Source organism: Balaenoptera musculus, chromosome 3 (assembly GCF_009873245.2).
Source record: "Balaenoptera musculus isolate JJ_BM4_2016_0621 chromosome 3, mBalMus1.pri.v3, whole genome shotgun sequence".
NCBI classification, from domain to species: Eukaryota; Metazoa; Chordata; class Mammalia; order Artiodactyla; family Balaenopteridae; genus Balaenoptera; species Balaenoptera musculus.
The window spans coordinates 12,910,974-12,920,218 of NC_045787.1; the positions used below are offsets into that span (position 1 = coordinate 12,910,974).

Here is a 9,245-nt window from a genome sequence, read left to right on the forward strand (position 1 = left end):
CACAGAAAGGACTACAGTAATTGTGCTTACATTCTTGCTTGCTATATTATGTATATATTATATTAGCCAAGTTAATTTTCTCCTTCATCTTCTCCTACTAGTTTATGTAAGGAGTGTTGGTGGTTACATCTCTAGCTTAGTCTGCAAATTATAGGATATTAAATAGGGATTGTGACTGAGCTGAAAAAGAATGAATATCCAGAGATGGGTACAGTGACATTTGAATTTTCATACCTTGCCTTTGGAGGGAGAGAGTGAGTACATCTTCATTAGACTGAGGGGTGACTGCAGCAGGTCAGTGAAAAGGAAAACACCGTTGCTATTTGGAAATGTAAACACAGATATACGGAGAACCAACTAGATATTGTGTCTTGATATGTAGTATGATCCCTGTTCTTTTAAACTGTGTCTTGTAACATGGGGCTCGACAGTTTGGAAGCTACGTTAACTAGATTTACTGGCCAATGGGGATTTGGTTTAAATTCTGCCAACGGAAAGCATTTGTGTGAGATTTGGAAGTGGAAAATACAGAGAAGCCACTATTCTCCAGGAGCAGCTGGGCATCTGCAGATGGCAGATATGGGGTTTTGCCAGTGGCTGTCAGGTGTCCTTCTGCAATGCTGTGGGCAGCATACATCATTGGTGGAGGTTTATTTGGATTCTTCTACTTTCTGATTGTTTGACGTTATTTTTAGTTTCCTTGACCTTGCAATAATTGTGTAAGACCATAATTCTCTGTATTATACACCTTCCTGCTTAAAATACCTAGCAATAGTTTCTATTTTTCTGATCAAATCCTAATATATATATTGTACCTTTATTCCTATATTTGGCCATTGGCTACTACGAAGACTTTATAAGACTGTGTGGGGCTTCCCTGGTGGCGCAGTGGTTAAGAATCCACCTGTCAATGCAGGGGACACAGGTTCGAGCCCTGGTCCAGGAAGATCCCACATGCCACAGAGCAACTAAGCTCATGCACCACAACTACTGAGCCTGTGCTCTAGAGCCCGTGAGCCACAACTACTGAGCCCATGAGCCACAACTACTGAAGCCCGCACACCTAGAGCTCGTATTCCGCAACAAAAGCCACCGCAATGAGAAGCCCGTGCACCACAACAAAGAGTAGCCCCCGCTCGCCGCAACTAGAGAAAGCCCGCGTGCAGCAACGTGCAGATCCAACACAGCCAAAAATAAATGATAATAAATAAAATAAATATTTTAAAAATCTTATTAAAAAAAGACTATGTGAGGTGAACAATGAAAATGTATTTCCAAATATATTTCAAAATGTACGTCTAAATAAGTGCTTACCTGCAGCATTGTCTTACAATACAAAGATAGCCCATAAATGGTATATTTAAATATACTGCACATTGTGAATTATAGCTCAAGTGATTCAGTTATAATCAAAACAAAATAGATTTAATTGTCTGGCTTGAATATTTAGCCAAATCATATTTATTATGTTGGTGTCCCAAAATGTTACCCTGCTGAAGTTTCTTCTGCCAGTGTTAACTTACTGTGAGTTGCCAGCATAAATGGAAATAGAAGAACAGTTTCGTTGTGTGAAAATCATCACAGATCCACCAGATGCTTTTTGAAAACATTATTATTTTAAATTTATTTTTATCTTACTTGAACTGCCTATTCTTCTGTGTCACAAGGGGAAAGGAAGGAGAGTGATAGTTACTTTCAGCAAAGAAGACTGTATTTATTTTTTCTTTAGTAGACAAGCTAACTCTCCTCCATGTCTTTTAGTCAAACTGCCTGGAAAAACTTTGTATTTCTAATGGTGTGTCAGCATTTTCTGAGTGACACTCTGCCGATTTAAAAGAAAGGAAAAAATATTTCTAGGATGGAAACCAAATATCTCAAAATGGAGTAGATTCATTATGGAAACTTTTTAAAAATAGTGTTTTAAAGAATATATTCATTTTTTTTAAACTGCCAAATAATTTATAATCAACCCAGTATATGTCTAGGCAAATTATTTCAAAACAGGTGTTTGTTTAAAAAAAGAAGAAAAGAAATATTGAAGATTCTCGAAGGACTTCTTTAGGGGATGAAGCGCAAGCTCCTTGGTGTAGCCCACACTTTGAGATCATCACTCCCCTCTACTGATGCTCCGTCACCCCGTGGCCTGGCACACGCCACAGCGTTTCCATGTGCGACCATTTGCTGCTCCCGGACATACCAACACTTTCAGCTCCTGCTTGAGCAACCCTTGGATCTGAATCCCGTTAGCCACCTGTACATGTCTTTAGTGGTTTATATGTGTCTTTTCAACTGGATTGAGTTCAGTAAGTGTAGAGATTCTTTTATTCATTTGTGTATTAATGGTGCTTAGCAAATATAGCTCGTAGTTACCAACAAATGGTCGATAAATACATGAAATGAGTGAATGAATCATAGGATTTTAGATTTGGAAGGAATATTAGGGGTTTTACTGTCCAAATTCCATGTTTCACAAGAGGAAAATGAGGCTCAGTGAGGCTTTGGTTTGGTCAAACTCGCACAGTAGAAAAGTAGCGCTGCTGATCCTGAAACACAGTTATGTCAGCTCTCCATTCAGAGGCCTGTCTATCCTTTCACTCCTGGCTAATTTGGAATTTTACTTGGAGGGATTGTGGTCTATTTTTTAAATATTTCACTGTGATACTCCTAATATCCTTGGGGACATCATTCACATGTTAAAAATAATTGGAGAAAAGTACCTATAACTTCAGGCATTCAAATAGCTACAGTAGCCCTCTAGTTTTACAGCTGCCTCTGTCTGTTAGGATTTCAACACTTTATAAAACAGTAGCACCATTGTGGCAATTATATAGTACCTCTATTATGGGTATAGATATTCTATATCTATATTTGACTTTTTATTATTAAGTTGTCAGAGTTCTTTATAAATTCTGGATACAAGTCTTTGTCAGAGAAATAGATGAAATATCTATCTATCTATCTATCATCTATTTATCTATCTATCATCTATCTAAAGTTTCTACCCAGAATGTGAGAACATATTTTCATTATCTTCCTAGTATTTCTTGATGAGTAGAAATATTAAATTGTGATGAAGTCTAATTTATCCATTTAAAAAATTTTTATGGTTAATACTTTCTGTGTCTGTAAGTACTCTTTGCCTAGCCCCCAAATCATTAAGATATTCTTTGATGTTTTCTTTGAGAAATTTTATAGAGTCTGCTTTAAAGTTTAGGGCTATTTTCAACTTAAGTTAATTTTTTGTATGGTGTGAGGTAGGACTTGACCTTAATTGTTTTTTCATATATTCATCTAATTGTTGCAATATTATTTATTTATGGAAAAGTTTTTCTTTCCCTATTTAGTAGATTTGACATCATTCTTGAGAGTCAATTCATTATATATAAGTAGGTCTATTTCTGTACTCCCTATTTTGTATTGTTGATTGTATTGTCTATTGTCTTGGCAAATTCACTCTGTCTTGATTATTGCAGCTTTATGGTAAGTCTTTAAATCAAGTGGGCATAAGTCCTGCAGTTGTGTTCTTCTCTTTCAAGATAGTTTTTTGCTATTCTAGGTCCTTTTCATTTCCAAATAAATTTTAGAATCCGCTTGACAAATCACACAATGCAATTCATTGAATGTATAGATCAATGTCAGGACAAAAGACATGTGAACAATATTACTTTCCAATCTAGGAACATGGATTTTTTTCTGCTCTTTCATTTACATCTTCATTTCTCTCAGCAGTGTCTTGTTATTTTCATGAAAGAGATTATGCATCTTTTTTGCAAATTTATTCCTAAAAACAGGCATACCTTTGGAGATATTGTGGGTTTGGTTCCAGACCATCGCAAGACAGCAAACGCTGTGCTCGCTCCAGCAGCACATATGCTAAAATTGGAACAATACAGAGAAGATTAGCATGGCCCCTGCGCAAGGATGACACACAAATTCGTGAAGCGTTCCATATTTTTGAGAAACGTGAACTCGCCAAACAAAGATTTCAGTGTAAATGTTGTCTTTACCAAATGAAGTTAAAGGAACAAGTTATAGTTAAAGTCTGAATGGAATAGCCTGCCATTGTTGTTCCACATCTTGTTGTTGCTGTTTACATTCTATTCTTGAGCCTACATCTTCATAATATTCTTGGCAGGTATATGTTGGACACTTCTGTTTCATGTTCAAGGCAAGATCAGAGGCCACAGATACTGACAGCTGATTTGTCTGTTTTCTTCTGTCTTTTTCCATGATTGTATCTACTGCCTCATCTTGATTTACAAGCAAAACCTAGAAAACCTACAAAAATAAGTGTTTTGTAGTTTATCTAGGAATAATACAGAAAATATTGCTGTCATTTGTGGTGAAGAAAATCAATTTGTATAGTTTATTTCAACCAAAATAAAAGGTGAATTTTGTTTTTAAAAAAAACAGCAAACATTGCAGTAAAGCAAGTCACACAAATTTTTTAGTTTCCCAGTGCATATAATGGTTATGTTTACACTATACTGAAGTCTATTCAATGTGCTATAGCGTATGTCTGAAAAAAAAAAAGGTACATACCTTAACTTAAAAAAAAACTGTTGGAAAAATGGCTCCAATATACTTGCTTGACACAGGTTGCCACAAACCTTCAATTTGTAAAAAAATGTAGTACAGGGACTTCCCTGGTTGCGCAGTGGTTAAGACTCTGTGCTCCCAAAGCAGGGGGCCCGGGTTTGATCCCTGGTCAGGGAACTAGATCCCACATGTGTGCCGCAACTAAGAGTTTGCAAGCCACAACTAAGGAGCCCATGAGCAGCAACTAAGGAGCCCACCTGCTGCAACTAAGACCCAGCACTACCAAATAAATCAATAAATATATTTTTTTAAACATAGTACATGGCAAGCTCAATAAAGTGAAGCACAATAAAATGAAGTATTCCTGTATTGTATTTTTGATGCTATATTTTTTAATTGAGAAGGCAAAATCCTACTATCTTATTTCAAGATTTCTTAGTCCCACTTGCATTCAAATAAATTGTAGAAAAAATTTTATTTGTTGGGCAGTGTTTAAATCTTGGAATGTAATTCCACATTGATGTAACTATTACAAAATAGTAGTAACTACAGTTATAAAATGGCATTTATTGATCCATGCTAGCTCATCAAAAAAATAATAGTAAAAATGAGTCATATACAATAAAAGAATCTGTAGTAGTATTGAAATGCTTCTTCACTCTCCAGCTTAATTTATCTTTCTAAATTAACCATCGGATATTGGACTCTTAAGTACCATTCATGGTTAAGTGTACACTGCTTAATAGACCATGTGATGTAAGGATGTCAAACAGGATTGGTGGTGACAACAGAGGCTGCAGTTTAGTACAGAAGCCTACAGTTAACATACGACTTCTATCTAAGAATAGCTATGAAATCTGCAAAGGAAACTAGAAGAGACCAACAGAACAAAGAGGTAGCATGGGCCTAGCCACTGTGAGCTGGTTATGCATGCCTGCATTTCAGCAAAGGTGGGCAAGATAAAATTACTTACTACTTCCCTTATTTACTCAAAACAACAATATATTTCTATTCCCCGAATCTTGCCAATGGTCTCATTTCATTGCACGTATCAAAATGTAAGAAATCAGTCCTAATAACAAAATGATCACATCTTCAGAAGAAATATACGTAATGTATTCAGAATGCATATCAATGTATACTGGTGGCCTTCTCTTCATCATTCATGCTGCAGAATGTGTAAGGTGATTATATCCCTGGCATTTCCTCTTTTATATCAGATATGGGCTGTTTGAAAACTATTTCATTATCACCCTCTGTTTCATCCACTTGGCAATTTTCACTTCTCCATCAATGTTGATGTACAAACTGTTGTGTGGCCCTGGCTATCCATAATCATCTTTAGAGGGTCAGAATACCTAAAACCTCTTTATCTTCCTTAATAAAACCTGGCAATTCATAGAGCTCTGATAATCAGTCCTTGAGAGATTTTTTTTTTTTCTTTTTCCACAAGACCAGCGAAGGAGGATCACAGTCTATTCCTAATTTAGCTGTTTCCTTCCTATTTTTTCTTGGTTTTTAAATTCCTTCTCCATTTTGAGCTTCTGTTTAAGTATTCACTTCTTCTTCTACTATTCCACTGGTAGTATATGATGTCTTTGACAATAGAACTTCCCAGTCTTTAAAAATTTCTTTGGGTAATTTTTCAGATGACATAAACTTACACTTCAAGATTCTTTGCCAAAATGGTAGTTGTTCATTGTTTCAGTCACTATCTTGGCAATATCTTCATATTCAAACTCAAAGAAAGCACGGGCTTTGTAATGTCCAGTCTTTTTTACTTCTGGGCAATCTAAGTGTTTTAATGATGTCAGGCTGGGAGCTGGGGTTCAAAAAGCCCTCCAAGTGTATGACCCACAGAGACTACTCCAAAAGGAAGTTCTCCTTGCTGGATGCGCCCTGGTGGACGTCCCATCTCCTTACTTCTCAAACTTCACCGACTACTGCAGGTTAAGTGACAGTAGCATCTTGCCGTACCTGCAGAAAACAATCTGTGGAGCCTATGCACTCCACCTTATGCTCCTGGAAAATCTTTTTGATGCTTTTTTAAATAGCATTTAAAAATTAATTTTCTAATTATTTTTTCATAGTACATAGTAACACAATTGACATTTGTATATTAATCTTCTATCCTATCACCTTACTAAATTTTATTTCTAGTAAAAATTTTAGATCCCATTGGGCTTTCACATAAACCAAAAGGTCATCTGTGAATAAAAATGGTTCTAATTTTTCTTTTCCCATTGGTACCCTTTTTTCCTAAAATTAGGGGAAATGAGTTCAATTTTAGCATTAATTATGATGTATGTTATAGGTTTTCATAGATCTCTTTATCAGATTGTGGAACTTTCCATCTACTCCTACATTGCTAAGAGTTTTCCCATGAATGGATGTTGCATTTTGTCAATTTTTTTCTCCTTCTATTGAGATAATTGCATGCTTTTTTACTTTTTATGTTTATGTATAAACAAGTAAAATTATCTCTTTGTAGAAGACCTATTTTTATACAAAAATTCCTGCAGAATCTACTAAAAACCATTAGAACTAATATTTGTTAGTGACTGACTGGACTATATTAGTGAATTCTATTTGCTCTGCAGTGTAAGCTTCTGATGTTGCTGTTCAAAAAGTGCAGCCTTGGGGCATGCACGGTCACCCTGGGATGACAGTAGTTTTAGCAAAGCTCTCTTTGACTTTCTCTTTCCCTGATTGCTTCCAGCTGTTATGCTCTACTAAATTCCAGATGATTGCCTTTTTGATTTCGGCAATGCTCGGGTGAATACATTGCTCCACAGGTTGATCCAATTAGATTCAGACTCCCTTGCAGGGGTAGTTTTTGAGGTCAATGTTTGAGGTTTGTTCTGACCCTAAGAGGGCTCTTCTTCATTGTCTCTTTTACTTCTTCTCACTGGCAAACTAACTGGCCTATAGTTTAGCTTGTACCTTTCGTGAAGCTACCAGCCTCCTCTTAATTGGTTAGTACCAAAACCACCACTGCTCCTGAGAGCATTGTTTGGCTTGAACTTTCTCACACTCTGTTCCCCAAAAGCTTAATTCATTTGGGGAGATTTTTGAAGCTTTCTGTTTTATGTCTGTTGTTTCATCTGGGCAAAATTTCTGAGCCATGGCTCTGGATCTGGGGCAAGGATAGTTGCTCACTTCTCTCACAGTCTTGCATTAATAGTAGGGTGCTGGGTGAGTGGAGGAACCTTTGGTATTCTTGGCTTGCCTCTCCAGGCATTGGATCCCACCCGACAAATGAACTGGGGTGAAAGCCATGAGGGTCTCAGTGTTCTCAGCATGCCAGGCTTGAGGTTGAGCCTCTGTCTTGTTAGTGGGATGTTGGTGGAAGAAGTGATCCCCTTGCAATTGCGCTCCTCTGGAATTTAGTCTCTGCAACATATATGTGGAAGTAATGAGAAGTACTAGTGGCCTGCCCATCCCAGGAAGATACTTCTCTTAGTCCATTTGGGGGCTGCTATCCAAAATGCCACAGGCTGGATAGCTTATAAAAACAGAAATTTATTTTTCATGTTCTAGATGCTGGAAGTTTGAGATCAGGTTCCAGCATGGTCAGGTGAGACCCCTCTTCCAGACTACAGAATTCTCATTGTATCCTCACATAGTGGAAGGGAGTTAAGGATCCCTCTGGAACCTCTTTTATAAAGGCTCTAATCCCATTCATGAGGAGTCCACCCTCATGATTTAAGTGCCTCCTAAAGGTCACACCTCTTATTACCATCACCTTTGGGGGTTAGGATGTTAACATATGAATTTTAGGGGGACACAAACATTCAGATCATAGCAATACTATATCCCTCAACAGGGACCCAGAGGGAGATGAAGTCTTGGGTTCTGTAACCACCTGGAGTGGAGTTTCCATCTTGCTGAGCTGGGCAGAGTGAAGAGAAGAGTGGGTTGTAGTTCAAATGCCACATACTCTCCCTGTTCTGTAGAGTTTAAGTAGATAATCTTGATACTTTTTCATTTCCTATATGCCTTAGGACAATTTCCCAAGACTTTAAATGGTTTGGTTTTTCTAATAATTTTCATCAGTTATGCTTGTTTTTCTGGGTAGGGGGTCCACAGGACTCCTCTTGCTACCATCCTAGAACTAGAACTTCCAAAATCCACTCAGTCTTATCTAGTACCTTTTTAATTTTCAGACATCATACTATTCTAGTCTACCATTTCCATTTGTTCTTATTTATACTTACCATTCCTCTCTCTCATAATATTTCCTTTTTGTTCCCTCATTATGTTAATATTTTCTTTTAAATTCTTGAATAGCATTACAGTAAGAGTTTTAACATCCTGTCTGCTAATTCCAACATCTTGGTCATTTCAGGTTCTGTTTCTGTTGGTTGGCTTTTTGTTTTTTGTTTTTCTTGATTGTTGGTCAATTTTTCTGGGTTTATTTGCATGATTAATTCTTTTTTTTCTATATACAGAACACTGTGTATATTTTGTTATAGAGTGTGTGAGGTAGGTTGTCTTCCTTTAAAGAGTGTTGAGTTTTGTTTGGACAGCCATTAAATTACTGGAACATCCTCTTGATCTTATCAGGATTGAATTATGCTTTGTTAAAGCAGACGTGGATTGGATTTTTCTTTTGTCCTAGGGCTTGTTCCCTTCTCTAGGGCATGCTCCTGATTCCCAAAACATCACCTTTCTTGGGTCTACACTAAATATCTACGTTGCTCAGT

At 37.0% G+C, this 9,245-nt stretch overlaps 1 non-coding gene across 1 annotated transcript; it reads left to right on the forward strand.

The window, feature by feature from the left end:
- The first annotated feature begins 3,849 nt into the window (after nt 1-3,849).
- On the forward strand, nt 3,850-3,956 carry LOC118893754. The gene has a single exon (XR_005019594.1). It is a non-coding gene; the product is annotated as a U6 spliceosomal RNA (small nuclear RNA).
- The last annotated feature ends 5,289 nt before the right edge of the window (nt 3,957-9,245 follow it).